Raw genomic sequence first — 6,961 nt, 5'->3', positions numbered from 1 at the left:
GTAGAGAGGTTTTATTGAAAAAAAGACTTTATGCTCTGAGCTGATATTTTACCTCCTCTTATTAGTTGAGAAGTACTATAGAATATTAATTTTAGGACCTAATGTTTCAAAACCTTTCCCAGGGGTGGCTGGGCCCCACTGATATCGAGTTTTTTATACCCTCTACTCTACTATTTTCAAGGCACCCTTCAGAGTACATTTCTTGATGCGCCACTGCTTTTGCATTGGATCTAAGTACCATAGTCTACACGATAAATAAATATTTCGGGGTCTTTTGTAGAAGAGAGCCACCAGTCTTGAAATATGTTCTATAGCAATGGCATATTGTTTGAAGAGTCTTATGACGATCTGTTTCAAGCTATCTGGCGGGACATGAACCTATTCTGGCCTCCACAAGAATAAACACTTAATAGTTTGTAACATAATTATTTTTGTTTTCTTTAAAATGTGTTAAAATTTTGTCCAATACATATATACTGAGTGTACAATGTGGATTTGGTGGTCCTGTATCCATAGAAAATCAAGACTGGTGGTCCTCTTCTACAAAAGACCCAATATTTCTATAATGAGACAGATAAAAATATTAATTTTTGTTATGTTAGTTTATTATTACATTTGTTTATGTTTTGTTCATTATTGTATTTTGTATCATACATACCAGAAATTGGCAGAAGAATGACACATTTATCTTTTTAATGAAATAATTCACTTACATCAATGTGGAATATACCTAACACCTGACGACGAAAGGGCACGTAGTATACAAACTCCCTGAGAGATTTTATACTCAAGTTATATTACATTGTCAATAAAAACAGATTAAATGAGTTTGTAGGGAAAGCCTGATTATTCTTAAATTACCTTTGATGATATCAAGACATAATTAATTAAGGCTGTGGTTATTTTAAATGCTGTGAAATATGGGGCTGTGAATCTACAATTTGTGTAGTCAGATATGCGATGAATCAGATTTCATATGACAATAACCACACACAATAGTGTTTTACCACAGGCAATAATCATACATAAATAAATACTTTGTAGTCATTATTAAGCTAATAAGGGTATAAAATGTAATTTTTACAGAAGTAATAGATAATAGTTTACGAAAAATGGAGTGCTTTACTTAGAATTCTTGTCAAACATGGAATATAGCATATAAAAGGTACGCAAAATAGCCATTCTTTATAGAAGGAAAAGTTATTACAAAATAATTAACAATGAGTTTCATTTAAACCCACAGATTGACTGGAGAGACAAGAAATTATCTTATCTCGGAGTTAAAGGGACTGAGAGAGAAATGGGAGGATATCTTTTCAAACGCGCAGTAGGGCACGCGCAGGTTTAGTGAGGTGACAGCGCTGGCATTAGCTGTGTTGAGCAGTCACCAGTCACAGTCAGTCAGTCCAGTCGGTACTCTGTAGGTCGTAGAGCCCGAGCGCGATTGTGTTGTGATAGTTGGGTTGCAGTTATTAGCGCGGTTACAAACCACGGTTGGGTGAGGCTTGTTTTGGTTAATCGCTGTTGACTTCAACCTGCCTGTGGTCTGGCGACCTTACCCGACGAGATGGAAAACGTTCAACTAAATTTCACAGTGGCGTCATGAGATTCAAGGATTCTTTGTACTTACAGCGTCCGGTCATCTCAAGGTAAGTAAATTATTCATTTTTATTTTAGTGTAGTAAGATAAATGTATTTAATTAATAAATGTAAAAGTAATTTATGTCAAGCCCAATATAACTTAGTACTAGCTCAATTTATAGATACTTAACAGATTTGTAAACAAATTTCAGTACAATAACATGAAATTTTAATATGTGGTCAGACTTACTCTTTCGTTATTTAATATTTTAAAGTTAGTAAAAGGACTAATAGTTTTAAAAATGTGTCTAATAGATTGAAGAGTCTTGGAGCCATTAAGGAAATAAGTTTAAAATAGTACCAAATTTTAATAAAACAATAATTTTCCAAAAAGGTTTATTTTTTGGACGAGGTCTTTCAAAACCAAAGGTTTCATAACGAGCACAAATAAATAATTACATTAGTTTAATTAAAATTAATATTAAAATACCGTATAGTGTAAATATGCTTAAACAAGAATGTTAGAAACATTTCAGCCAGTATAAACATTTATTTATGACCACCGGTTATTATTTCATTAAACTTTTGGTTTCGAAAGGCCTCATCCAAAAAATAAACCTTATTAGAAAAGTATTGCTTTATTAATATTTAGTAGCCTACTAATTTAAATGTCTAATAGATAGGCTACTTTTAGGAAAATTGCATTTTATAACAGTTTCTTTTCCTTGTAACATTTAAAAATAAATACTTTACATTTTCAAAACCTTTATAAAAAGATAAGTGATAAGTCAACACAATCTACAAATTAAAATACCTGTTCTCTGTAATAATACAAAGCAATCCAAACCAAAGAAATTAATAAATAAGATTATAAAGTTTTTATTGGATTATGTTTAAATGGAATGATTGGTTATTTTGGGACATACTACAAAAATGTATTGTTTATAAAAATCCTAGCAAATTTTTAGCTTTAATAAAAAGCCATGAGTAGTACTGAAGTAATTCAAAAAGAATTTGCAGTGTATTTAAGGTTGCAATGAATTCAAAGGAAGTATTAAACTTGTTTAAATTTGGTTATGTATGATGATTGATTTGAAAGGATGATACAATTTCAGACATTTCGCATTGTAATATGTTTCAAAAAGTTTATCACCACATCTCAAGCATTTTAATTCTACCATCTTCTTTCAGGTGTATAAAACTTAATTTAAGAACTTAACGGCCCTGGGGCCCTGTTAATAAACACCGTGTGGTCGGCCTTTTCTTGACCAATCTGCCAATATGTTGTCTTGTACATATTAAGCATATTATGTTGCCTATTTGTAAATCAAGATTAAAAATTATGAACAGGGAATGAGAAATTTTTGATATTGGAAACATACATTGAAGTAAACGATATCAAAATAATAAGGGTGTTCCTGTTAGGGTAATTGTAAAAGGTCTACCTATTTATTTCTTTACGGAGATATTAACGCAATTTTTATTAATGCAATGGAAAAAACAGTTAGCCTACAACGTGAAACAAAATTATTTTTTTTTTAATATATAAATTGTAATTTGCTGCAAATAGAACAATTGTGGAACGCTACAGTTTAGTGTAGAACGTATTTAACATTTTTCGATACACCATAACTTAATTAGTATTTTCAAATAACATCAAAATATTGTGTAATCTGATAAACTATTATTAAATATACAGTTAAGTTTTTGAAAAATTATCTTATGAATGATTTTTAGGATATTATCACATAGATCATGTATGCAATTATTAATACGTAATTCATTTGTCGCAAAATCTACCTACTTCAAACTATGCTGGTAGGGGAATTTTACAATAGCTTTTTGAAACCAAATTTTATTTACTGCTTTAGCAAATGTGTGGGTTACACTAATATTAAGGTTACAGACTGGCGGCCTCGAATAACGCTTTTTAGTTATTTTCGTAGCCTATGTTTATTGGGTTTTGGTGAAATTAGTTTCAGATAAATTTTATTTATATTTCTCAACAGATATATACAACTTTATTTTTGTAAAGGACACCGTGAGAAATTTCTTTTCCAATTGCATTCCAAACACAAACCACACCACAAAGAGGTTGTAAAAAGGGTTCTTGATAAGCTTGATTTACCCCTAAGGATTACGGGGTTAGTAAACAATAAAACTTGGTGCATAATTACTGCGCCTACGTTTTGAAGTGACTATCATTTTTTGTCATGTTGCCCTGAAATAAAGAAATAGTTTTTTAAGGTAGTCTTCACATCTAATGGTGGATGGTCTACAAGGAGTTTGGCTATACATTTTAACATAAGCATAATCCAAGATGTACATTATTTAAAAAAAAAACAATATTTGATGTAGAGATTCAGTAACCACCTTAAAAATTATTTCTTAGGTCCAGTATTCATTTACTAAGTTTAACTATTTAGATACACCATCCTCAAGTATCTCGAATTTATTATTGGAGTACACACTTATGAGAATTTGTACAATCTACACCTTGTAAACTAAAGAGTTTAAGGAATTATTTGACCGATATTGCATTTGTTAAAAATTTAATAAAAAAACATACTAAATAAGTCCAATATTTCATAAAATATTAACCATAGTTAAATACGTTGGAGGAAAGATCGATATCATAGGAGATCTAAAAGTGCTTTCTTTTTTAAATACAGCGTGCTCGGGCGTTCACTTCTAAAACCCCTCATGGACCGGAAATTCCATTAGATAGTGAACTTCCGGCGAGTCGCGTAATTGCAGATTCTCGTGGGAACGAAACGATACAGACTTATTGTACTCATTTATAGGAAATAAATATTTAGTAATTTTTATAGTATTAAATTAATAAAATTGTATTTATTTTTTGCTATACCAGTGATTATGAAGTAAAATATTATATTGGAGTGTTGTACATTCTTCACAGGACTATTATTTATATCAAAACATAATTCCTGTTATATGTTTTTATATTTTTCTTCAATAGGAAATCTTCTAAAATATCTGAGTGATTTGTTTGACCCACTGTGTCTCAGAATAAACTACTTTAATTATCTGCAAATAACAATGTGTCAATTAAAACATATAAGTACTGCTGAATTTACTGGAAAATTGACACTACGCGGGATGTCGCGTGTGAGCTAACTTCTGTACGTACTTTTTAAGCGCATAAATTAAGAAGATTGTATACTATAAAAGTAAAAAGAACAACATGGAAAATGTGTGAATGTATTGTAAGTGAGTGATTGTATCTCTAATTTTAAATGTTTGCATCAGGAAATTTTTGCCGAATTGGTTGCAGGGGACAATAACGTTTTAATTAGGGATCACGAAGAAATATACGAGAAGATAGAATGAGTTCCCAAGTTGCTTATCTGTTTAATCATAATAATACTTTTAGATTTCGACAAATGCGGCAATTTGCCCTTGGGTGCCACCTCTTGCATGTTGTTAACATTAATTTGATTATTTAGATTAGAGAACAGTGTGTGAACTGGCGAGAATATTGTGGTCGAAATTTATATAAATTCTTTGCCCAGGATCTTGCCGGGATGCTGCCTTCTATTCCTTACTTACTTCCTGAAACTGCTCATCTGTTGTCCCTCCATGTGAAGGAGATCTTCAGAGATCTTCAATCAGTGACCTGGAAGCAAGCAGCTATTCTTCTTACTGTATCAGCTATTCTTCCTTCATTATTTCCTGAGTATTTCTTAATGTTACTCTTATTTTATGCTTACTTTGTGAAAAGATTTAATGAAAAATCTATAAATAATTATAAAATTAATCGAATAAAACAGTATAATTCATACATGAAAACTTGTCATATTGGTATTTAAATTATTCATATTTAATATTAAATAACGAAAGGAAAAAGCTATTTAAACTAAGCTTTTATATGTACTAAGAGGTTGTCAGTTACAGCTAAGAACCTCATAAGCAATACAGTAATGTTTCAAGGGGTTATGTTATATTTGTTTTCTGCATCTGCAAGGGGTTTCTGCCCAGTATGTTTTACATCAGCCTAGACATCTAACTTATAAAACTATCCGATGACAAACTGGTTTGTATTAGGAATGTTAACCTTTTAGCTGTTTCACAAAGATTTATTGTCATTCCTGTTTTTGTGGAATACTCCATCATGCCAACATCGTTGTGCAATAAAATTTGCTGTAATGCTTTTATTTTTATATATTAGCATATGTATATACCTAGACTATTTGTAGACAGTAAAATTGTCAATACAAATAAAATTTCGTGTTTTTTTTATTTACATCCAGGAAAAAATTTATAAAATGGTGGACAGCCATAGAGTTAAAGTTTCCTGCCGTTTTTTTTCATTTTACATTAGAGAACATTTTAGAAACCAGTTAATTTAAGATGGGCCGATATCAAGAGCTGATCATATTTAAAAAAATACACAAAGGCGATTGAATAAAATTATTATGTACCAACTTTGATAGCATCAGCTAGAGTTTTAGTTAAAATAGAAAAAATTACCAGTAGCTAATTTTCTGAATGAATACTGTATTACACCACCAACAGGATTGATATTTGTTACAGGTGAACTGGGTATGGAGTGGATGGGCCAGCAGGAACTCATGCAGCATAGAGCTCTGCACAATTAACATGGCCAAAAAAACACCTAAAGAAGCAAAAAAAGATGTTTAACTTTTTTTAGGTTAAATTTGTACTGTTTTTATTATTTGTTGAATTTTTAATTGTTTTTGTACAGTTCCTATTTAATTTGATAATACGAAAACCATCTTGCACCAATTGTTTCAGATAATCAACGCACTGCTGTAACAGTCCTTTTACCTCTAATCATAAAGATCAATAGAACATAGATTTAAGCAGTATTACATATTAAATATTTAGTATAGAGAAATAAGAAAATAACATTTATTTCTTACACAATTAATCACAATCAATACGAAAGAGAGGGTTTTAGTTTTGAAATATACTACATCAATTAAAAATGTATTATTTTATTTAGACAATATTAAGGCCAATTAAATTAATAAAACTTAAAATTTGACCAAATAACATGTCTTGTTTTTGGTCTTGTCAAATGAGTGACAGTTTTTAAAAGGCTTAAACTTTAGAAGTCCATTTATAATAATTTGTAATCACTACATGAAACTGAAACATTGGTATCAAATGAATTTCTGAAGTGAGCAGTATAACTTCATAGCATGACTTTGGTTTATAAAGGTAAAAAGTCTTAACATAGTTTACCTTATAAAGGTCCTGCTAATATTGTATATTCAGATAACTACTATATAATGTACATGGAAATGGGCAAGAGTGGAATGGAATTGTAAATGTGACCAAAATCACATATTGTACGTTGGGTCTTAAAAATTAAAATTATTAATTTGTACAAGGC

At 30.4% G+C, this 6,961-nt stretch overlaps 1 long non-coding RNA gene across 1 annotated transcript; it reads left to right on the top strand.

Moving 5' to 3' along the window:
• The first annotated feature begins 1,375 nt into the window (after positions 1-1,375).
• On the top strand, positions 1,376-6,206 carry LOC124371431. Its single transcript, XR_006923242.1, has 3 exons — positions 1,376-1,649; positions 5,115-5,278; positions 6,136-6,206. It is a non-coding gene; the product is annotated as an uncharacterized LOC124371431 (long non-coding RNA).
• Positions 6,207-6,961: the final 755 nt, after the last annotated feature.

This window comes from Homalodisca vitripennis, unplaced genomic scaffold, assembly GCF_021130785.1.
Source record: "Homalodisca vitripennis isolate AUS2020 unplaced genomic scaffold, UT_GWSS_2.1 ScUCBcl_1432;HRSCAF=5055, whole genome shotgun sequence".
Taxonomy (NCBI): Eukaryota; Metazoa; Arthropoda; class Insecta; order Hemiptera; family Cicadellidae; genus Homalodisca; species Homalodisca vitripennis.
This window is presented reverse-complemented; position numbering and strand designations above follow the sequence as displayed.